At 39.5% G+C, this 25,105-nt stretch overlaps 1 protein-coding gene and 1 long non-coding RNA gene across 4 annotated transcripts in view; one reads left to right on the top strand and one right to left on the bottom strand.

The window, feature by feature from the left end:
• The window catches only part of ANXA4 (annexin A4), a 59,125-nt gene extending 35,301 nt beyond the window's left edge, over positions 1-23,824 (bottom strand). The window contains exon 1 of one of the 2 annotated variants that reach the window (XM_079110873.1): positions 23,653-23,824. The gene's annotated coding sequence lies outside the window, so the exon portion shown is untranslated. Of the gene's footprint in view, positions 1-23,468; positions 23,612-23,652 lie in introns of those variants that run through there. The other variant, XM_079110872.1, reaches the window with a different exon arrangement.
• LOC306644203 lies at positions 9,842-19,693 on the top strand. 2 transcript variants are annotated; one of them, XR_013759196.1, is made up of 3 exons: positions 9,842-12,087; positions 12,626-12,702; positions 16,251-19,693. It is a non-coding gene; the product is annotated as an uncharacterized lncRNA (long non-coding RNA). The 2 variants fall into 2 exon arrangements; XR_013759197.1 differs by having other exon boundaries at positions 12,626-13,940; positions 15,357-19,693.
• Positions 23,825-25,105: the final 1,281 nt, after the last annotated feature.

Raw genomic sequence — 25,105 nt, 5'->3', positions numbered from 1 at the left:
CTTTATCTAAAAGGCAGAGCAAGGAGGCAAGGAACATTTGTTAAATACTTTTCTACATTATCTTAAATAATCTACCCAGTAACCTCTGGAATCCTGGTTCTTATCTCCATTTGATAAGTCTAAAACTGAGACATTGAAAAGTTATGTGACCTGAAGTCATATGGCTAGCACATTGCTAGACTGGACAAATCACTCTGTCCAATGTGAAAGCCAGCTGGACCATACAACTAAAACTGGATGTAGTAAGTTCTACATTGTTTTAAGAGGTAAGTTTAAATATCTATGTTTCATAAAAATAAAAAGAGATCCAAAGCAACCTAAATGATTGTCAGAAATAACTGTTTGGATCCTGCATGTTCTGTACAATTCTTGCCTTTAAATGTCTTAAATGTCTTGCCTCATTTTCCCATGCACAGTTCCAAGTAGGACAGAAATAAATGCCGATTATAATAAACCTAATAAATATGCAGCTAATCTCCTTTGTTTCTCTGGGTACTGTATTCAGCTTGCATCATCCAGTGCTTCGGGTTTTTGATAGAGATTTTTCCTTTTGCTTGGTGATATGAATAGCTTCTAGCACCACTTAGACTGGGGATCTTGAGAATCTGGTTGGCTGGATTTTTTTTTTTTTTTGGGGGGGGGCGGGTGTTTAAAAAACTGTTCTCTTTCCATTGCAGACAAAGTCGGATTCCCCTTGCCTCAGGTCAGTGACCACAGAAACAAGAAGTATACAGGCAACAGTGATTATTGCTCACCCTCATGGGACAGATATGATAGTTTCACTGTTGTTTCAAGTTCATACATTCATTCATTCAGTCATATCAACCAGTATTATCTGAATGTCTGCTCCATGCCAGGTACTGTTTTCATTTCCACCTCTATGGTCTTTATTACAGAATATTATCCCCTATGCCTTGTCTGTTTAAGAACAACCCAACATTGCTGGCGTGTTGGTGCCTGCCTGTAATTCCACCAGCTCAGGAGGCTGAGGAATGAGGATCACAAGTTCAAGATCAGCCTCAGCAATTTAGTGAGGCCCTAAGCTATTTAGCAAGACCTTGTCTCAATATAAGAAATAAAAAGGGCTGAGGATGAAGTTCAGTGGTAAAATGTTGCTGTGTTCAATCCTTAGTACACACACAAAAAAAAGGATGGTCTAACATTAAAACAAAAATCCTGGAGGCCATTACAACGACTTGGTTACACTTCTTCCCCAGCGGGAGAATTCTCCCTACAACCTTTCTCACCGGTCACCTTCCCAGCTTCTTGTCATCATCTGTCCCTCTGGTCATGGGGCTTACTCCTCCATAGCAGCTTTATCACTGCTCAGTGGCTCTAAGCAGCAGGAAACTGGCCTTACATTCCCCCATCTTCCCTTTGGAGCTAGAGGGACTTTATTTTTAAATAAATATTGACCTTTCACAGTTGTATTGAGTGTTCAGGTGTTTTATTAATACTATATCATTTTTGCCCTCACATTAGCCAGTAAACCCAGAAGGATAATTTACATTTTAGAGAAGTTATACATGGGGCCCCAGGCCACTCAAATAGTAGGTGATAAGACAAAGCATTTTCACAGGTCTGACTCTAGAGACCTTTATATCATATCATATCATTTCAAATACACATGTGTGTAATTATACATGTAATTAAGTATAAGCCAAGTGCAGTGGCACGGGCCTATAATCCCAGCAGCTCAGGAGGCTGAGACAGGAGGATCATGAATTCAAAGCCAGCCTCAGCAACTTAGTGAGGCCCTAAGCAACTCAGTGAGACCCTGTCTCTAAATAAAATTTAAAAATGGCTGGGGATGGGCTGGGGAGATAGCTCAGCTTGTAGAGTGCTTGCCTTGCAAGCACAAGGCCCTGAGTTTGATCCCCAGTACTGCAAAAAAAAAAAAAAAAAAAAATGGCTGGGGATGTGACTCAGTGGTTAAGTGCCCCTGGTTTCAATCCTGGGTACCAAAAAAAAAAAGAAAAAAAAAAAAAAAAGTAGAAAGGCAGATGACAATTTTAGAAGTTTTTCAAATAATGATGGAATAAAAACTTTAAATTGTCATGTTTCTTGATGAGCTAAATACTTTCTTGTTCTTCATATTCTTAATTGGTATATGATAAATACAAAACAAAACAACAATAACAAAAACATTCTTTACCAAATTCACATTTTTCTTTTTTCTTTTTATTTTTTTGGCATGAGGGATTGAACTCAGGGGCACTCGACCACTGAGCCACATCCCTGTCCCTATTTTGTATTTTTTTAGAGACAGGGTCTCACTGAGTTGCTTAGCACCTTGCTTTTGCTGAGGCTGGCTTTGAAATCATGATCCTCTTGCCTCAGCCTCCCAAGCCACTATGATTACAGGCATGTGCCACCTCAGATTCACTGTTGGACAGGAGCTCCCAATCTTTCTGGTAGAGAACAACTTGACCCAGCTCTGTGATAATGTCACTTTGAGCAGACACATGGTCAGAGTCATATCAACTCCAGTTCTGAGAAGACAAAAGGATTCCAAACAGGCACATTTTGTCCCTGCTTTAGAACAGAACAGGGCCCAGCATCCTGGGATTACAGGTGGGGAGGTCATGATTCATCTGACCATAATATAGACATGCATCCTGCCCTTGGGTTCATCTGAAACCAATGTCAGAGGAGGTTAGACAGAATGACTCCATTCGGTTATGTTTATCTGAGTGTAGAAATATTAAGACTATCCATGTACACCAGTAAGGAGAGTAAGGATGCCAGAACTAGCTCTTGCAGCTTTTGTGATGAACTAAAAACACTATGGGTTTTCATTCAAAGTTTAAGATGAGGTTGGCACAGTTCTGATGGTTTTTTTTTCAAGACCTGCATAGCTGTTGTTCATGCTAGTAGAGGGCAGTACCCCTAAACTTAAAGCACAACTCTTCTTTTGATCACTCAGAATTGATTTTCCCCTACTTCAGATCAAACTGTCAAGCAAGCCACAGCTGAGAGAGCAATTCCAAGGCTGAAATGTGAACACCCAAAGAAAGCAGGAGTGGAAACGGGGGCAGGGGTGACCCCAAAAGAGTGCATTTATGCCAGGATTGGATTTGGTCGGGGTAAAGAAGACCTTGGAGAGTCCCTGGTCCACACCTTCATTTTGTAGATAAGAAACAGCTCTGTCTACCGATAAGGGATGTGTTCCCCTTCTGGGTAATGTGCAGGGTAAAAATGTGTTGGGTCTGAAAGAAGTTGACATCATGGGCAGTGCAGGTACACCTTAGGACAGGAGAATCCATGCCATTCTGCCAACGAGAATCAGCAATGGGATTTAAGAATGATGTAGACAACTTCCCAGCTTAGTCAATAATGGCCATTCAGAGGAGCAGAAACTTCTTCTATAAGGACCACACCATCCTTCCTCCATAACAAAGTGTCTGGAGCCCTGGGACAGAACCCCTTGGATTCACAGTCCTCCTACACACACTTTTTAACTATGGGATTTGGACCAAGGTGTAGTCTCTAGTGCCTCAGCTTACTCACTGCCTACACGGAATTAATAACAATAGTTCCTTTAAAGTGTCGTGACAAAAATTAATCATATTTATATGATTACATATAAATACATGGGATTCCAAACACATTATGTACTCAATAAATTTTAGTTACTCTTTTTTTTTTTTTTAATCACTATTTGCTCCAGGACAACCTGGGCCCAGTGTGTGAGAGCAGGCTCCGATGTGCCATGAGTCTGAAAAAGGACAGACAGGTCCAGGACTGCACAGAGTACAATGGAGGACTTACTGATGAAATCACCAAGATAAGGTGATTCCCCATGATTTGGAGCAAAAAGACAGGGGCTTATAAAGTGGCCAGGATAAAAGCGACTTTACCCAAGCAAGAATAGACCTAACTTCTCTCAAACTAACATGAAAGAGTTAGGCACATTCCTGGCACTAGGGTCCAGATGTAAATCTCCACAGACCACTGAAATGGTTTGTGTCTCTTTGGGATAAGCTGGGAGATTATTCAGGGAAAATCATCAGGATTACTCAGGGGCAATCAAGGCGGCTGCAATCACATCAGGCTAAATCCACACACTATTCTCTCCAAATAACCTTTATCCACCACCTGATAGTGAGCTCTTTACGGTTAAATAGGTACAGGGTTTTAGTTTTACATGATGAAAAAGAGTTCTATGGATAGTCTGGTTGCAAGATACTGTGAATGTACTTAATGCCACTGCACTATACACTTGAAAAAGTTAAGATAGTAAATATTGTATTATCGTTATTTTACTACAATCAAAAAAAATTTTTAATGGTGAGCTCCAAAAAGAAAACCCAATAACCTCTTAGGATCTGTGCATTTTATGATATGCATATTTTACCTCAATCAAATAATATAGATACACACAATCCAAGGTCAAGGTCTCAGCCTTGAGGGCTTATGATCGCCTCGCACAGGAAGCACGCTACTGTTACCCTTCATTGAGCAATATCACTCTAGGGCAAAATTGAACTGACTGAAATCCATAAGGCTTTTTCACAGCCTCATGGTTAAACTCATGTCTTCTCAAGTTTAACAATTATCAAAGAGAAAATCTGACAAGCATGTCAGGTTACGCTGCAGGGTTACATCATACTTCCTGATCGTTCTCAGAATTATTTTAATATCAAAGGTCCACAAGGAAACGAGGAAGGCCACTTAATTCCATGTTCTGCCTTCAGAAACCCGGTGAGTAAACTATCCTAGGCAAGTGGAACTCTTACATAGGAACCCCAAGAAGCTGATTACGAACTGCTGGCACTGTTCTCCAGTCCTTGTCTGTTCTACCACCAGGGACTCCCATTGCTTGGACCACCCTGGTCTCTCCTATGGATCACAAATGACTAGCCACCATATCCCAAGACTCAAACTCTGGGTTGAACAGAATTCTTGATCTCTTCTTTTGTCTTAGCAATCAGAAGTCTTAGGGACAAAGTAAGTATCCCTCATCAGAATAAAAATAAGAGCCCTGATTCTAGCACATGGTCTTTCTCTTACAATGTTTTCCAGAGAAATTAAAATCTACTCGGTCTTTCTTGACAAAACCCTGATTATGCAGGAAGGGAACAGGGCAGACTGGATCTGAATAGGAGACTAAAGATCAAGAGATGTGAAGAAAAGAGAAACTTGAACAGTCTTGGTGGGAATATTAGTACAACCATTAGGGAAAACAGGACGAAGCTTCCTCAGAAATCTAAAAACATGGCTAGGGATGTAGCCCAGTGATAAAGCAGTTGCCTAGCAGTAATAAAGCATTTGCCTAGCATATGTGACTGAGGCCTTCAATTCTGGCACCACCACCACAGGAAAAAAAAAAAAAAAGAAAGAAACTAAAAGCAAAATTATTATATGATCTAATAATCCCACTTCTGGGTATTTACAAAGATTTTAAATCAGTCTGTTGAAGAGATATCTGCACCTCCAACAGTAGCCAAGTTATGGAATCAATGTAAGTGTTCATCAATAAATGTAAAGACGAAGAAACTGTGGTATATACAATAGTATACTCTTTAGATTTTTTCCCCCCTTTGGTACTGTGAATTGAACCCAGTGGTGCTTTACCATTGAGGCACATCTCTAACCCTTTTTATTTTTTAGTCTTTAGACAGGGTATTGCTAAGTCGCTTAAGGCCTCACTAAGTTGCTGAGGCTGACCGGAAACTTGTGATCCTCCTCCCTCAGCCTCCTAAGTTGCTGGCATTACAGGTGTGCACCACTGCACTCCTCAATTTAGCTTTAAAAATTTTTTTGTCATTACAACAATATGAATTAAAGCGGAGAATATTATGCCAAGTTAAATAAGGTAAGGACAGAAAGACAGATACTGTATAGCCTCACTTACATATGGAATCTAAAACAATCTAACTCAAAAAGCAGAGATTAAAATGGTGGTTACCATTTAGAGGCTGGGAGGGCAGGGGGCGTAGGAAGACCATAGGCAAAAGGTACAAAAGTCTCAATTACACCAGCAGAATCTGGGGGTTTGTTTTGCTTTGCTTTCCTCTGGGGTATATTGCATAGTGTGGTCAATAAGGTAAATAATAAAGTATTGTGCATTTCAAATTCATTAAAAGTACATTTTGATGTTCTTACTACAAAAAAAAAAATAGCACTTGAGGTGATGGATATGTTGATTGGCTGGATTTAATGATTCTTGCATTTTATTCATAAATCATAACGTCACTTTGTACCCCATAGATATATACAATTATAATCTGGCCATTCACAATTTTTTAAAATAAAAATTTAAAAAGTAAAGTACAGGAGGGAAGCAATTGGCGGTGCCTCGGTCACGTGGTCAGGCTTCCAGTCGTCTTGCTAGGTTTTCTCAGCCTGGAGGTAGGGATACACGGATGTGCGGCCCAGTCCGTTCTTTCTGGCTGTACAGGCACACCACCACCACCACGTCTGTTTGCCCACGATGGGAGAAAATGCTCTTTCCAGAGGAACAGGAAGAGCAGCTTACTTTTCTCCCCAGATTTACATAGGAAGCAAGCAGAGGGTGAACACTCCTCTCTTCAAGGTCTGGCTTTATTCTGAGGCCTCTGTGCCCTGCCCACAATCCAGTTCCAGCTCTGTGGGCAGCTAGCTCCTCCTCCCCCAGGGCCAGCCACGCCCTCACTGTGCCAGGGCCGGGTCTCTCCAAATCTTTCCAGAATCCAGGCTGACTTTGGCAGAAGAACACAAAAACAGAATTGTTCAAGTTCTTCCACAGTGGATTTCTGATTCACTTAGGAAATGTGCTATTTCTGATGAAGCTCCTGTTGATTTCTCGTTGAGGGCACGCAGAAGAAAAAAGGAAGACTCTCATGACAAAACTCAGAAGGGGAGGACTGATGTGAGATCCTGTCTGACACTGAGAGGAATTGAAGACCTTAAGGCAGATGATGATGGATGGCGTGTGTGTGTGTGTGTGTGTGTGTGTGTGTGTGTGTTGCGCGCGCTTATAAGACAGTTTTCTACCAGCTCTAATATGTGGATCTATCCAGAAAACTGCACCCCACCTCATCCTACCCACTCTGAGGTGAAGAGTTATGAGACGGGCCAATTACTGCTCCCTTTGTCTCCCGTCCCCACCAAGAGGTGGTGGGGCAACCATGATGGCTGAATAGATTCAGGCAGATGTGTTCAGTGAGAAGAACCCGTGGAGAAATGCATGCTAGGAGGCATATTTTATACACTGTATATACACTTTGTGTGAGCGTTTGGTGTGTATTTTTTTCCCCCTCAAACAACCAACCATTAAGAGAGGGAAAAAAAAAATAAAACCCAGTAGAAACTGATACAAACAACCCCTCTCCTGCTATAAAGGTGATGCCAAGACCAAAAGGTACCCAGGGCAGGCGTCAGGTGCTCTGGTCACCTGCCTTTTAACAGTCTCCATAGCTGCATTGTACAGTACAGTGGCCACGAGTCCCTCGTGGTTACTGAGCAACTGACATGTGGTTAGAGCAATGGAGAAACTATATTTTAAATTTTATATCATTCTAATTAAATTTAAATCTTAAAATTGATGTAGCATATTTTCCCATCACACACAACTTTATGGCGCCCGTAGGGCCACCTTTCATTTAACCCTAGCCTGTGCAGTGTGCTTGTCAGGCACATCGCATCTTTCTAGTATTACATGTAACCACTAATCTAATTGGTGCCAGCAGCTTTTTGCTTTGGATGTTTTCCTAGGCGCTGATATGATATTTTAATGTACGTATTTGAATGTGATTTGCAGACAGCACAAGTTACACTGATAACTATGTAAGTTGCCATAATTCCATTTTCTTTTTTTTCTTACTTCTTTAATTATAATATAATTTATTTTCTAGCTTAAAAAAATTAGTATGGACATTTAAATTTTTTAAATGAAGACTTGTTCCTGCTGTAGAAATGAATGGAGTGCAGAAGAATTACAACTGGCACAATAAACAAAAAGATACAGAATTGGCCAAGGAATTAGTGAATTCACTCAAACTCAACTTGGACTGAGGCAACTTTAAAAGTTATAGGCTTATCACTTCAAAGTCAAACTCTTCTAAAAAAGATGAACCTTTTTTTTTCAGTGTGAATGCAAATATTAAGGGAAATTATTTTTTGATACTTGATTTAGTCACTGGAAAAACTTTATGTTTGAAATAGTTTAAGCATTTGTATTTATATGAAAACTTCAAATATTATGAAATCCAAATGCAGATCAAGTCTTTCTGATGAAAATTCACCATTCAAATTCAGATGTGCTGGCAGTGTCAAATATACACCAGATGACTACATGGAATAAAAAGAAGACTGTAAAATATCTCCTTAGGAATTTTCATATTGGTTACATGTTAAAATGATAATACTTTGAATATACTGAGTAAAATAATCTTTTTAGTGCTGGTGGTAGCAGCACTGGGATTGAACTCAGGGCTTGTACCTTCTAAGCATGTGCTCTACCGATGAGCTACACCATTGTCCCAAATCTATATCATTAAAGTTAATTTTTCATGTCTTTTTTTTTTACTTTTTAAATGTTAATACTGAAAATCCGAGCTTACATTCATGACTCATTTGATATTGCATTAAACAACACTGTTCCAAACATAGCTTTCCTTCTTCAATAACTATGACTGATAATGCTGATCAAATACCCATCATAGTCAGATCCTGTCCTTAATAATTCACATGCATGGTTAGTGTTTCTTTAACTCTCACAAAAAAAAAAAAAATGCTTATTTATCTCCTTAGTGTCTTCATTTCCCCATTTTTCTAAAAGGAAGGAAGGAAAGAGGGGAGGAAGGAAGAGAGGCAGGCAGATACAATGTGGGCTCATGACAAGGTAAAAGGATCAAAATCTCAGAATATTGAAAAACAATCTATGTAATTATTCAGAAAAAAACACTCAGGATACTACTGGGCACCTTCAGTGTTTGGCAGAGTAACATGACATTCTCTTTCTTTTGCCATTCATGTGTTCATTTAAGTTTTTACTGATAATTCAAGTACCAGGTACTATGGTATACTTAGCCCAGATCTGTTCATGAGAGCAGGCGGGAGGCACATCTTGGAGAGGATGAGTTTTAAAAGATGGGTAAATGCTAGCTGGGCACAGAAGAAAAGTAATTCATTTCAGGTAGAACAAACAGCTGAACCAAGGATCTGCTTACGTGTGTGTTAGGTGGAGGCAGAAACCAGTCACAGCTAAGCAGTTTTAATTTATCCTAGGAAATTGGGCACCTTTAGGAGATTTGGGGGTAGGCTGAAGAGTGAAGTGGTAAGAATAGTCAGAGGTTTTAAATTATTGCCACTCTGACAAAGGTTAAGAATGTGCTGTCTTTGGTAAAAAGTAATGAGGGCTTGAACAAGAATAGTTACAGGGATGGAACTGAAGGGACAAATTTGAAAAATGTTAAAGAGTGAGCAGACAGAACTTGTCCCAGTTTTGTTAGTGATGGTAAAGAGTCAGGCATGGAATACATGCCTTGTTTGGACAACTGGGTATTGTCATCCCAATCATTCGTTCTTAGATATGTTGAGTTCCAGCTCACTTTACAACATCTGAGTAGGTGTCCGGTGGGACTCCAGAGTCAAAAAGAGGCTAAAGGTGTAGATCAGTGGTAGAGCACTTGCCCAGCATGCATAGGCCCTGGGTTCAATCCTCAACATAAAAAACAAATGTTTTCAAAAACCTTAATAAATTCAGCTAATAGATTTAAATAGACATATCTTAAAAGAAGACATAAATGCCAACAAGTACACAAAAAATGTGCAGCATCTCTAACCAGCAGGGAAATACAAATCAAAACCTTATCCCAGTAAGAATAGCTATTATCAAAAAGACTAAAGATAAGAAGGGCTGGTAAGGATTGGAGGAAGAATCAGGTACCCTTCCTTGCATACTGATGGTGGGAATGTAAATTAGTACAGCCATTATGGAAAACCAAAAAATTAAAATAGACTACCATGTGACTCAGTAATCCTACCACAGTGTATAGGTCCAAAGGAAATGAAATCGGTATGTCAAAGAGACATCTGCAAGGGCTGGGGTTGAGGCTCAGTGATAGAGCACTTGCCCTGCACAAGTGAGACACTGGGTTTAATCCCCAGCACCACATAAAAATAAAGAAACAAAATAAAGGTATTTGTGTCCATCTACAACTAAAAAAAAAAAAATTAAAAAACATAGCCCTCTGCACACCCATGTTCACTACAGCACTATTCACAATAGCCCAGAATGGAAAGGATCTGAGTGTCCATCAACTGATGAATGGATATAGGAAATGTAAAACATGTACATAATGGAATGCTATTCTACTATTTAAAAAACTGAAATTCTGTCATTTTAGACAATATGGATGAAACCAGAGATCATTATGTTAAGCAAAGTAAGTAAGGCACAGAAAGACAAGTACTGTTTGATCTCACTCACATATGGAAACTAAAAAGTCAATTTCATGGAAGTCCAGAGTAGAATTGGTCACCAGAGCCTTGGAAGAGTAGGATGGAGAAAGTTGATTAGTGGATACTAAGTTACAATTAGAAAGCAGCAAGAAGGTTCTGGTGTGCTACTGCCCAGTAAGGTGACTACAGATATTAATAATATATGGTATATTTCAAAAAACTATGAGGATCTTGAAAGTTTTTATCAGAAAAAATGATATATGTTCGAGGCGATGTTTACTCTGATTTAAACATTACACAATGTATACATGTATTGAAACCTTACATGGTATCCCATCAATAAGTATATGCGTATGCTTTCATGTTAAGAAATAAAAAATTTTAAAATATTTTTTAGATGTTGATAGAGCTTTATTTTATTCATTTATTTATACGTGGTGCTGAGAATCGAACCCAGTGCTTCACACATGCTAGGCAAGTTCTACCACTGAGCCACAACCCCAGTCCCAAAATAATTTTTTTTAAAAGGAAGGGAAAATATGCCTCCTAAAAATAAATAAATAGAAAAAGAAAGTTGAGAAGAAAGCTCTAAGGCAAAATAAAGATTTTGAAGATACTCAGCAAAGGTAGTTGAAGTCTCAGATTAGCTAAATTCTCATAGGAAAGAAAAAAATACATCCAAATACATGTGTAGAAAGTTCTTCTTGGCTCTGAGAAGTCTGCTGAATAGAGTGTGAGTTCTAAATTTTTCTTATTTACCACTCCACATTTACTGGCCAGCGAAGTGCCTGACATGTAATAATTTATTCAAAATAATTATTTGTGTGGACACACTTATGTCCTTAGGTTTGAGAATACATAATATTCTAAAGAGGAGATGAAAAATGACTAGCACAATAACAAATCCTTTGAGATGAATGATTCTGGCTTAAATATCCCATACTTAGCACCTCAAGTCAAGATTAATTTTCTATGATCCTTCTTTTCTTCCATGTTTAACCAAGTGACAAGAAATTTTAGATTTTTAAAACATTTAACAGGGCTTACTAAATCATATCTAAATATTATTTTTTCACCTACTACTTGATTTCCACTAAGTTGTTTTTAAATAAAAATGGAATCCTAAAGAAATGAAGACCCTTTACAGAGGTTATAGAAAATTTAATCTTAACACCCCTGAAAAGTCACAGAAAAGATAAAACAAATATTGGTTCACTTTTTTAAAAACAACATTTATTTTGAATTTAAAAATAATAAATGTACATGACATAAAATGAATTATTTGGCTTTATTTCTGTTTTAGCAACCTCAAGATTTGATGGTAGTAGCAACCAAGTCTGGATCCCAGACCAAGGTTAGCACTAACTTTGTCACCACAGCCTGACCTTCCCTCCTGTTATTATTTAAGTTGTCTGTGTGATCTGATAAACTCGTTTCCCAAACCCCAAAGCATGGAGAGAGGCAGAATTTTCCACTGCAATGCTGAAAATAATTGATCTTTCCATGTCTACAAATGGAAAAGATTAACTTTCTTGGAATTTGAGAGACTGGAAGGTCTTTAGCAGTCTATTTTCCCTGTATTTCCTAAATCATTAAGTTAGCTTTAAACACAGAAAAGGACATTTTAAAAAATGTAAACTTACCATCTGCTTTTATTTTCTGTTTGCTCCAGTCTTTTGGCAGTGGTAATCACAGTATGTATGTTAATTTAGTGTTTACTCTTCCCACTTTCCACATTCTATGCCATCGCTGTATTTGTCATTTTCCTTCTTTCTGTTCTTTTCTTTCTTTTTTTGTTTTTTTTTTTGGGGGGGGTGGTGGTGGTGGTACTGGGGACTGAACTTGGGAGTACTCTACCAATAAGCTACATCTTCAGCCCTTTTTATTTTATTTTATTATTTTATTTATTTATTTATTTATTTTGCGGTACTGGGGTTTATTTTATTTTGAGACAGGGTCTCAATAAGTTGCTGAGGCTGGCCTGGAATTCATGGTCCTCTTGCCTCAGCCTTCCAGATAGCATGCACCACCTCATCTAACCAGAATTTATCATTTTACAGAATTTTTACTCTTCCATCATTGATATAATTTACTCAATGTCCCAACTGTTGGTTGCTCGGCTTTTTTTTTTTTTTTTTTTTTTTTTTTTTTTTTTTGGCACTGGGGATTAATAAACCCAGGGACACTTTAACATGAGCTACACCCTCACCCCTTTCTATTTTTCATTTTGAAACAGGGTCTCGCTAAGATGCCGTGGCCGGCCTTGAACTTGTGATGCTCCTGCCTCAGACTCCTGAGTCATTGGGATTACAGGTATGCACCACAGTTTTTGTTTCTTTTTTAATACCATGACTACAATCTTTATAATTAACTTTATAGATATTTTCTTCTTCTTTTGACCCATTACCTATGATGTATAATTATGAATAATTCCAGTTGTCCTCCAAATTTGCAATGATGTGCAAAGCCCAGCTAGCCATCTGTCAGCTTGCTTTCTTGCTTGACTTATTTATTTACAATTTAATATTTAAATGTTAAATTGAACCTTATTATTACTTTGCCTTTTAAAATTAGTAGTAAGAACATTAAATCTTTCTCTTTTTTACCTGTTGTATTCCTTCTTGTGAATTATCAGTTTATATTTAGGATCTTGGTGCTTTACTAACATAGTTACATAAGGTATGAATATATTATAAAATTTAACATTTTATATGTAAAATTAACCATAAATATTTTTCCAATTTAATATCTTCCTTTTAGTTATATACAGTCAAAACATGGGAGAAAAATTTCAAATCAGACCTATCCATCTTTTCCTCTTTTGGATTCCTCTCTTTTATTACTTCAATGGTTTGAAAAGTCTCGTTTTGGTGAAACGTTGATAATTGTTTAGCTGGGTGATGAATAGTTACATGAAGTTCATGTTGCTGTTCTCTCACTTAGATGTATATTGGAAATTGCCCATACTAAAAACTTTAAAAAAAAATCTTTCCCATTGCTAGAATGATCATTTTATTTGATTTCTACTAGTTTCTTTCTCATCCTCTTCATTTTAGAGTTAAGGAAACTCTTGTCCATGAGGTTAAATTAATTTGCTCACTGTGTGAGTCATCTTGTTCCCCTCCCCAACAACTAAACTTAGCCACAATCTCTTCTTTTTGAGACACAGCAAAAACACCCAAAGGCAGGGCAACTTGGAAACGGCTAGAGTTCAATTAAGAAAGTTGGGCTGGTAGATCCCAAGTGGCTGGTGCTGTACATCCAGAAACTTTCCCCAACCCTACCCACTAGAAATGATAGGGCTGGGGGCATGCCAATCGGCCTAGCAGACAGCTCTCCAAGGAAAGAAAACTGACTTGTAGCCATTTTTTTGGTGTAAATACTTCCAACCTGAAGGATTTCAAGACTAATGAACTTGAAGTTGGGACTAGAAGGGCAGTAGCATATTAGTTCATGCTATTTCCACCATATGCATATGATAGATAATAGATCTCAGTAAAAGGTAATAAAGAAAAAGGAAATGAGTTGTTCAAAATATAACATTTATATTTGTATTTTTTTTCTTTTTTTTACTTTTTTTTAAAGTACTGTTTTTAAAGGGTACAAATAAAGTAGTTAGTAAAAATGCCACCCACTTACAGCACTATTTGAAAGTTATATTGACTATCATATCAGAAATTAACGTCTTAATATCTTACTCTTAATGGAGTACCCAAAATACAAATAAAATTACATTTAATTAACTATTCTTTTCTCCTCTAAAAGCATTATGTTATATAAACTTGTAAGTTAAAATAAGAAAACACTACATTTCTTATTTTGATAACATTAAAGTTTCACTTAAGATATTTTTTAAAGGTATATGAAGACTTAAGATCAACAAACAAATGTAAAAAACAATACATTCAATGATTAGTAGCTATACACTAAAATCACAAAAATTTTAAAAATGTGAAATCCACAACTCCAAGAATATTCCTATTACTATCCTGCAACTCAATATAACCACTGAAGCTTTACTAAAAATATACATTCTTAAAAAGAAATCATTTAAAAACTAGATAACTTAAAACATTAAAAATCTTTGAAAAGTATTTATAACTAAACTAGGTATTACTGTTCTCAAACTTCCTATAATTATTGCAATAAATAAATGACTGTCTTAAGCTTTTATCCCATACACATGAATTCTAGAGTACAGTATTAGTTCCTGTTTTCCAGATAAAAAATCACAACTGGAAACCTCCTAAAGCTTTAACTGTCAAAAATACTCCTTGAAATGCATCATCATATTCATACTTTGAATAACTTAGAGAAATTTACAGATGATACATTATCTCATACCTCAGCTGTCAAAAGTTTTTCAATCTTTACAATGAATGATTGTGACCTCTAAGATTTAACTAGTCACAGATGATACATGTTTATCCTCAACCTTCACTGCAAATATTTTTTATGCCATAAAAAATTCTTTGGTATTATCCAACAAACTGCTACTATCAGAATAAATACTTAACACTTGATGCTTCAATTTTAAATTACTGATTTAAGTTTATACAATTATATTACCTCCACAGACATAATGTAAGATCAGATGCCAAATAACCCTTAGTTTTGTACTTATTAAAGTACTAAACACCAAAACCTGAAATGAGTCTACATACTTTAAGATTTTTCCAGACACAACACCAGTTCTTGTTGTTGTTTAATGGTCTAATGAAAAAAGCAGTAGAGAAAACCAATGAAACAAAAAACTGGTTCTTTGAAAACGTAAATAATATCAATAAATCTCTAGCTAGATTGACAAAAAAGAGAAAGCACAAATTATCATTGATGGGAGCAAAATAGGAGCTATCACTACAGACCCAGCAGATATCAAAATAACAATGAGAATACTACAACTCATTTGATAACTTAGAAGAAACATCAATTCCTAGCAAATTACCACAATTGAGGTGATAGAATAGATATTTGTATTTTAATATAATTTATTAAATAATAAGTTCATATGTTTTAATTTTAAATAATGGCTGTATTTAACAATCAACTTGCAAAACCCCTAAGTTTTTTGCTTTTTTGTTTTTTCCCAGTGCTGGAGCCTGAACCCAGGGCCTTGTGCATGCTAAGCAAGTGCTCCACCACTGAGCCACATCCTAACCTAAAACCCCTAAAAATTTAATCATCACCTCCCAGTGGGCTGGTATAAGGGTACTCCAACACACCACTGAGAGACAAATAGTAATAGAAGTACGATTTATATTTTCAGAGGTGGTATGACACAAAATTTACCATTTTAGAAATTCAGTGGCATTAAGTATATTCACAGTGCCTTGCAACCATTACCAATGTCTAGTCCTAGAGCCTTTCCATCACCCCAGTGGAAGCTGTGTCCCCAGTAAACACTAGCTCCCTCTATCTCCCTCCTGCCAGCCGTTGGTAGCTTCTACTTTTTGCCTCTAGGAATTTGACTACTCTAGGTACCTCACAAAAGTAGAATCACATAATATTTGTCCTTTTTGTGTGTGAATTATTTATTACATTTAGTACAAAAATTCCAAGTTTCATCCATATTGCAGCATGTATCAGAATTTCCTTCCCTTTTAAGTTTGAAGCTAGATTTTTAAGTTCAACTTTTAGGGTCACAGTTTGTGTCCAAACAACCACCCATGGCCTTCTCATGGCCAGAGAATAAGCCCAGCCCACAATCAGAAAGTGCCGATCAGGTGAATCAGACCAGACATGGAGGATGGCAGGGCAGGGCGACTTTAATAGGAAGCACAAAAGAACCTGGGAAGGTAGAATGTGCCACATACTCAATTAAATCCTATTATATCTTTTTTTTTTTTTTTTCATAAATTCAGATCAGTATTTCAATCTGAAAGAAATTCACCCAGTTCAGTGAGTGCACAGAAGAGCTGTTCTAAAAGTCTGATTCACTGACCAACAGCATCACCATCACCTGGGACCTTACTCAAAGTTCAAATTCTTGGGCTGGGGCTGCAGCTCAGTGGTAGAGCACTTGCCTAGCACATGTGACACACTGAGATCAATCCTCGGCACCACATGAAAATAAATAAATGAAACAAAGGTATCGTATCCATCTACAACTAAAAATATATTTTTTAAAAGGAACAAACTCTCAGGTCTAACCCCAGACCTAAAGAATCTTAAAACTCTGAAGGTGGAACCCAGTAGTTTGGGTTTTACGACATGTTTCCAGATGATTCTGATGCATTCTTGAGTTTAAGAACTTTGGTTCTTATTGATGCCTAAAAAGGTCCCCAAACTACCTCATGGGCATTTCATAGGTATGGATTGCCATTCATGATCTTATCAAATATAAGGGAAGAGGGGGTTAAATTAATAAGGGAATGCTTAAACATGAGTTCATAAAAATTGTGCTTGTCAAATATTATGTAAACATTAAATTTCTCAAAACATCCACTGAAATAGGCATTACTCCTGGTAGGCCTGTTGTACAGTGCCGGTGAAAGTCCAAGTTCAATTTTCTTCATGCACATAGGTATTGGCAAAAGCTGTAACAGAGAGAGCAGGCAGAGAATCCAGAAAGAGCTGAATTCCAGTCCCTGCTCTGTCTTCCATATTTAACCCACATTTGAGAACTGGCTTGTTCTGGCATAAAAATGGGATGGTAGGGGCTATTATGCAGGATTTCTTCAAGAATAGGCAATAAGGTCCACCTTCATTACACCTTCCTTCCTTCTTAAGAGAACTTTCTTTCTGTTTAGGGATTGGTCTTGATAAATGAGGAAGAAATAATGATTGGTCCAAGACAGCCCCATTCGACGAACAACTCTGAATGATTTAAGAGTGACCATGTGACCACTTCCAGCCAACGAGAAATAAGGACAAACCTTAGAGTCTTCCAGGAAAGAAATTTCTCTAGTCTAAAAACCAAAAGTTGGTCTGCCAACTCCCCCTTTCTTCTGGCCTTGGATATTATTGGGATATGATATTGCAGTTATGGATTCTAACTAATGGAGACTGTAAGCCACCTACCATGGTATCTGGGGGAAGTCTCAAAGTGCACAAAAGTTACCTGGGGTGCCTTTAGAAATACAGATCGCGGGTAGTGGTGGAGACACCCTGAACTCTAAAACTGAAGTCAGTAAATCTTGGGTGGGACCCAAAGACCTCATTAATTAAGTTTAAATAAGTATTCATGGTTATTCTCCTCACGCCACAGTCCAGTCCAACTCTTATGCAGATGGCCTCCAGACCCCAGTTCCAGAACTATCACTTGCTGTGTGTATAGGTACTTAAATATTTATTTGGCCCCTATTGTGTACTAGGCATTGCAGGAGAAACGAAGATGGAGGAGACACCATCTTGCTCTCAAGGAACATGTAACCTAGTAAGAGAAACAACAGGTGTAGAGCTAATCTAATGACAGAACAGCATATAAGAACTATTGTTGAAGTTGGAGAGTGGCAGTAGATAGAGTAAAATGCCCCCTGAAAGGTTCAAAGAGCTCTTATTTGACTTGGGCTTTGAACAATAATGCATTTCAATAGAAAAAGAGTTTTCCAGGCAGAAAGGACCATAAAAATGAAGTTTCAGCAATGGTTACAAATCATAAGACTTATTTGGAAAAAGAGTATTTAGTTTGGAGGTGACCTGGAATGTAGGGATACCATGAAGAGGACAATGGGGACAAAGCCTACAAAAGCAGTTTTCAAAACGGATCATTTTGTGGCAGGCCGGGCTTCAAGGCTGGATGACCGTTTCCAAGCCATGGAAAATCAACTGTTCACTCGGTACATCTCTAGCAGGCACCTACTAGGTGCTCAGCATAGGTAGGTCAGAAGACAGGGGTTGCATGGTCCCTGCCCTCAGGTCTGCACAAGACTGAGTAGCAGAGACAGGCATGTGACCAGACACAATGAGGTCTGAACATCCTTGCAGTGGGGAACCACAGAGAGAGACAGGAGCACATAGGACAGGCCTCTTTCCCAGATGAAGTCAACCAGGTAAGAAGACAATGTTCAAGATGAACTCCGGTGACATAGCCAGGTTTAGGGCAGGGAAGCTGTTATTTTTCTCTGAGGTTGCATCTTTGCCTTCATTTCCTTCCTGGTATCTGGTCAGCACTTTAATTTTATCCAAAACATTTACTTCCCAACCAAGTCAGGCAGTGGAGCAGATGTAAAAGAAAATAGGATTTAAGTTCAGGCCAGTTCTTATTATGGGATTCTCAGACCATCTAGGACCTGTTACCCAAAACAAATCTGCCCTATCTTCCATAGTTTACAGGAGAACTTTAGTTTCTGAGACCCTCCAGCTGTGTTTTCTGGGACTACCTTGCTCTAGTCCATGTGCTACAACTCCAGCATGCCTTGGCCTTGCTCTGTGAACCCCTTGCACATGCACAAGCCTTTCTTTGCCTATCCCACCCTCAATGTAAAGGCCACCCCTCCAGAAAGCCTTCTCTGACCACCCATGATGAAGTTCAGCGCACCTCCTGTTATTCCATGGGTGTCTGCACATAATGAATCAAACCACTTACACAGTCCTGTGATGTTGTGATGTGCCAGGTTGTGGGGATGCAGGTAGGAAGACAGAACATCTATCCAGTCTATAGGCTCTGACATCCCATCTACCTCCTCTCTCTGCTTTTTCAATACTGGAATCCACCAGATTACTTAAAAATAGCTTTCCCCACCATCATATTCAAGGCACCTTACATTCTTTTTGGAATCAGCTGAAGTACAGTCAAATGAATCAATAACCCAATGAAAACATATGGGAAGAATGAGCAGTGGCTACTCCATCCCATTGACCACTGAACCACGATTGCATGTTACTTCTTTGTATACAAATAAAGAACCAGAGGATCCTATGTTAATTTTGAGGTTGGAAAATTGGATAATGATAAATTCCTCATTTCTATTTCATTCTTCGTCTTCATAAACAATGTTAAGGGGCAGGTACTATCTGTAATTCTCTATTTTTTAAAAAATTAATAGATAATACATGAATATGATAGCAATTCAATGGTAAAAAATTACAGTTATAAGTCCATAAGACTTTCACACTCTCCTCTGAAGCAACCACTGTTATAATTTTCCTGTGTATTTATAATTTTAATTTATAATTTTCCCAAGAGTATTTAATGCATTAGCAAGTAAGAATATAGTGTCCATTATTTTTATATACAGAAATGATAGCATACCATGCAAAACTGTACTCTGTGTTTTTTAAAAAGAAAAAATATATATACTTCAATATCATACTATTCATTCCCTATCAACCTGAATCCTTTTTAATTGTTGGAAGGTATTGCATTACATGGATAATTTATTACATGGATAATTGCATTACATCGCATAATTTAACCAGTCCTTTGCTGAGTGATATTTAGTTCCTTCTCAATCTTTTGCTACTAAAACAAGTCTGCAACCCATGCATCCTGTACACTTGTCTCTATATACATGTCCAAGTATATCTTTAGGATAAACTAGAATTGAAATGGCTGGAACAAAGGTAAATGCATATTTGTTGGTTTATTTTTTAACTTTGACAAACGTTGCCAAATTTCAGGGCAATTTTTAACACAATGACTAGGTACTTTCTAGATATCCATGATTGGGTTTAAAATGGTGTTTGTAAACCTCCTGAAACTACGAAGAATGTTAAGTATATGTTTATTTTTATCATGAGGGGATCCACAGCTTTAATTACATCCTTACAAGAATCTGTACCTCCAAAAAGGATGAGAACCATTGGGACAATAGGTCTTTGCAGAATAGCAAATTGAAGAATAGCAGAAGCCAACACTAAGTAGGATCCAGAAAAATCCTGCCTCAGCTCACTCAAAAGGAGTAAGGGAGAAGATGCAGGGGGCTGATATTCACCCTGCTTCCTTCTCCAGCAGGGGTGGTTCAATTACACATAAATCAGAACTTGTTCCCGTAACAGTTCTGTTAGCATATCAATGATTTGATACGCTGCTTCTGCAGGGGATTGAGCACCTTGACTCAGGAATGACTCCAGAGCGATGGGGTAGTGTGCAGTTTGGGGGTGTTCCCGCTCTGTGACAGGTCGCACAGCGCATGCTCTTTACCTGGTGGTAAAATGTTGACGACGTGGGGGTGGGGCGATATACAGAAGGTCTTTTACATTGTATCCACAGTCTACCCTTTAGCTGCCATTATCCCTGCTGCTAATTGTGAATACAACATGGACTCTATAGTTTTTACATCAAGCACTCTGAATCAAGAAGCGGTATAGCTATTTACCCACTTCAAACTACTTGAACCTTTAAAAAAAGAGTTTTCCAAGGTGGTGGTTTAGGTTTCCATAGCAATATCCTTTAGTCCAGTTCAAACACTAACAAATTACTCCCAATAAAACCAACAGGCCTCAGACAGAAATCCAAAATTCCTAAGGAAATTAATCTTCAGGTATGAATCCATCTCAGTTTCAATTATATTAAAGAACAACTAACAGAAACCCTTTAGTTGGAACTCCATTTGGACCAGAGGTGTTATAAAACCAAAAGTTGAGTTTGGAGGGAAAAAAATCTGTTGTTAAAAAGGAGATGTGATTGGCATAACAACTGTTCTTGAGAATGGAAGTTTTAGTATTTACCCCCATTACACAGAATTTTAGCATTTATCACATTACCTAGAGTTTTGTAGTATAACCAGAGACCTAAGTTCCCTTGGAACTATCACATGTTTTGGTTAATGCTTTACTTAATGTATCAAGTATACACATACTCATATAAGTATTTCTTTCTTTTTTCTTCTTTTTATATTTATTTATTTATTTTTGTACTGGTGATTGAACCCAGGGGTGCTTAACCACTAAGCCACACCCACATCTCCAGTCCTTTTTATTTTTTATTTTGAGACAGGGTCTCACTAAGTTGCTTAGGGCCTTGTTAAATTGCTGAGGCTGGCTTTGAACTTGTGATCCTCCTGTGTCAGCCTCCCAAGACCACAGGGATTACAGTCATGTGCCACCACACTTGCTCATACAAGTACTTCTAAAGTGCAGTTTCTCAAAGTGAGGTCTTAACAACACCTGAATCATAATTGTCCTGGGAGTCCCTTAAATACTCCTGGATCCCAACCTGTGATACTGGATCAGAATTTTGGGGAGTAAGGCAAGAATACAGAAAAAACAGTTGATCAAGATTTAGTTAAGTGCTAGAGTGCTCTCCTAGCACATGTGAGGCCCTGGGTTCGATCCTCAGCACCATCCCCCCAAAAAAATTTTTTTAGTTAATAGGACAGGATAAATCCAGATCCCAAATCACTGTGAACCAGGCACTGCTGGAATCATAGTAGAGCAGAGAGGATAATATGACAGGCTTTGGGGTCTACAGTAGATTTAAGTCTCATTTCCCCAGGGGTCTTACTTTGACCCGGGATCATGATTTAAAGCATTGGGATCTGTAAAACAAGCTTTCACTAAGCCCGTCTTGGGTTGAACAGAAAGTTAAATGAGAAGAGTCTAGGACAGCTGTTACTCAAAGTCGCTCTAGGGAACACACTGCAGTACCTATCAAACTGCTTCCACAGGTAACCCCAACTGCAGTGAGATCAAACCTTCAGGGGCTAGATTTGGGCAAAATTGCAGCCCAAAGGTCAAGCAATAGATTTTTTTTAAAAAGATTTTGTTCTAGATTAAAAAGGCATATGATTTTTGGATTCTACTTCAAAATATATTGTGATTTTTTTAATTTACAAAGTGTGGAAATTTTTGTTTTGCTTTGTTTTGTTTTGCAGTACTGGGATCAAACCTGGGAACTCACACATGCTAGCCAAATGGTGGACCACTAAGCTACATTCCAGCTCCCACCCTCCACTATTTTCTTTTTCATTTTTCATTTTGTAACAGGGTTCATCCAGGATGTCCAGGGGACATCCAGGAAGCTCACCCTTTAAGTGCTGAGGGCTGGTAGGTTCAGCCTGATGATGAATGTTAGCCTCTAAATTGCTCTGGAAGAAAAATTACGTTTAACCAAGAGCAAGATTGTCCAGGAGGAAATTCATAGACTCCTTTGATCCAGTGTTTTTATGTCTCTGTGTTTATGTATGTATATGGATATGGGTGTATATATGTTCCCAACTGCATAGAAAACCAGATCAAGTCCCTGATCTGACCTTGGCCATATAGAACTCTGGGAAGTCAGTTGCTTTGGGGTGGCTGTGGTTATCCATTTTCTCATTCCTGCCCTCTTCCTCTCCTACTTGCTCTCCCTCCTGTCTGTCATCTGAGAATTCCCTTGGCAACTAGAGCTTGGCTATGAATAGCTACCTGCAATGGAAGGGGCCAATGGGGTGTCCAGTTGATGGTCAGCTGGATGGATAATTTGAAGAAGGGACCCTATTCATCCTTCCACTGACATCTGGAGAGAGCAGATGCCGGGTTTTCATGAAAGGTATCAGTGACTCGGGACCACAACTCTCTAAAACGCTCACAGAGGACCTGCATCCACTTTGGGGAGCACTATGAGTTGGCAGACTGTTGGAAAGCCATCCTCTTCTGTCCCAAAGACTCCAGCAGGTCAAAACCAGGGTGAAAGAGTGCCACTGTGCCACTGACAGACACACAATGTGAGGCTCATAATAATAAGGCACTGTGTTGTGATTATTAGATACACAAGGGAATAAAGAGACAAGAGGCAAGGAGAAAGGAGTAAGTTTCTTAAAAGGAGAGAGAGTGTTTAAAAGTAAAAACTAAGAGATGTTAGACTGAGTTAGCTCCAGGGAGTATTAAACTCCATCCTTTGGTTTTAACACCCAAGCTCCGCACATAAGTAACTGCTGAGGTCTCTGGCTGGCATCCTGAGCCGTACACATTGCTCGGGGTGTCTTTCTGGACGGTGCCAGAGGGTAGGGGCTGTGATGGTCTCCCTCTAGCCCACCCGGAGCGAGTCCCGGCCCGCTGGCCCTGCTCCACCCTGTGGGCCACCCAGGCCCGCCCGCAGGCAGACGTCGGGCACCCCCTCCTGGGTTCAGCTTGGGGACCCGCATCCCCGAGAGGTGCTCTCGGGCCGCCGCACCCCTCTCCCGAAGCCCAGGACCCCCGGCCCAGGGTCCCTTTACCTCTCGTGCGGAGACCCTGCTTCGCTGAGTGCTGTGCGGCTGCGGAGGTCACACCCGCGTCGAGGCCCAGCAACGGGTCTTATGCCGGGCGGATCCGCCCCACTTCGGGGTGGAGACTGAGCCCGAGTTCCTGGTTGTCCCTCTGCCCACGGAACCGGAAAGTCCCTCCCAAGACAAAGCTCACCTGAAGCCCCAGACGCCCAAGAGAAGCCAGCCTGGCCCCGGGTGGGCTGCACCCGCACGTGCCCGCGCTCCAGGCGGCGGCCAGTCCCCGGGTCCCCGCTCCGGGGCCTCGTCCGGCTGCCGAGAGCGCACAGCCGGCCTGGCACCTCCAGCCCCGCTCCTGCCCCCGCAGAGTGGGACCAGTGTATTCGCAAGTTATCGAGTGTCGGGCGTCCCCACCCGCGTCACCTAAGCCCGGCGACCTCGCCCTCTCCCTGCCTGCGCCGGCCGCGCCCAGTTCAGTGCCCTGTCCCCGTGTCGCGCCGCGAATCCAAGACTCCTCCCTGGAAAAGGCACTTGCGGCTCATGCCGAGCCGAGCCTGTGGCTGGAAATGTAGAAAGTGAAATCTGAAAAGCACATTTCATTTCCTTCTCTCACAATAAAATATACATTCCAAAAAGTGCCCAGCAGTTCCACATCTTCCTTGAGGAAACTGTTCTCCTTCCTGTGGCGCCTAGCAAGCCAGCAAACTTTGGGAACAGAAAACTGGGAGCAGCGCTCATCTTTCTTAAACCTGTGAACACTAGGGTTCAGTGCTTGACAGTAGCTCCTTGGCGCAGTGCTCCCCCTTGTAATACACTTGTGCATTTATATCTGCTTGCCCCCCACTGAGCACAGCCCTCTTGAAGCCACTTACTAGGTCTAGGTTGTCTTTGCACCTGTGCAGAGTAGTTTCTGGCACATCGTAGGTGCTCAGTGAATGATTGAGAAGTGAAATCTGTTGCATATACAGGCAAATTTTTGTTTCATTTGACAAAAGATAGCTTGGGGGAGTGTTTGCTATTTAAAGGACCAAAATCCAAGTGGTTATTAAAGGTGGAGAGGGAACATTATTTCATAAACATGTGGCTAGAGGAGGTGGTTTAACGTGGTTAAGAGTTTTAGTATCAGACCAGTTTGGATCCAGTCCTGATTCTGTCCTTTATATATGTATTTGATAACCTAAAAGCTAGTTAGGAACTACCTTGAGGAAACAAAATTAACAGGGTAAATAGTAGAAAAAGAATGCAATAAGGCCAGGGCAGTGGCACACATCTGTAATTCCAGCTACTTGGGAGGCTGAGGCAGGAGGATGGCAAGTTTGAGGCCAGCCTGGGAGCCTGGGCAGTATAGTGAGACCTGTCTTGAAATTTTGAAAGGGGGATGCTGGGAATATAGTTCAGTGGTAGAGCACTCCCAGATTCAATTCCCAGCACCCCGCTCCAACACACACAAGAATAATTCACTTCAGAAAAATTAGAGACACTGTTACACCCTTAGAAAAAATAACAATTAGGTATCTAGAAAAAAAAAACAATGGGTTAGGAACAACTAGTATATGCTGTTAGTACCCAGTCGAAGAACCTTTACTACATAGTTGTACCCAGACCTCAGACCCCTGCTGCTATCTCCTCCCAAAACTGCCAGTTTGGAA

This window comes from Sciurus vulgaris (assembly GCF_902686455.1).
Source record: "Sciurus vulgaris genome assembly, chromosome: 14".
Taxonomy (NCBI): Eukaryota; Metazoa; Chordata; class Mammalia; order Rodentia; family Sciuridae; genus Sciurus; species Sciurus vulgaris.
This window is presented reverse-complemented; position numbering and strand designations above follow the sequence as displayed.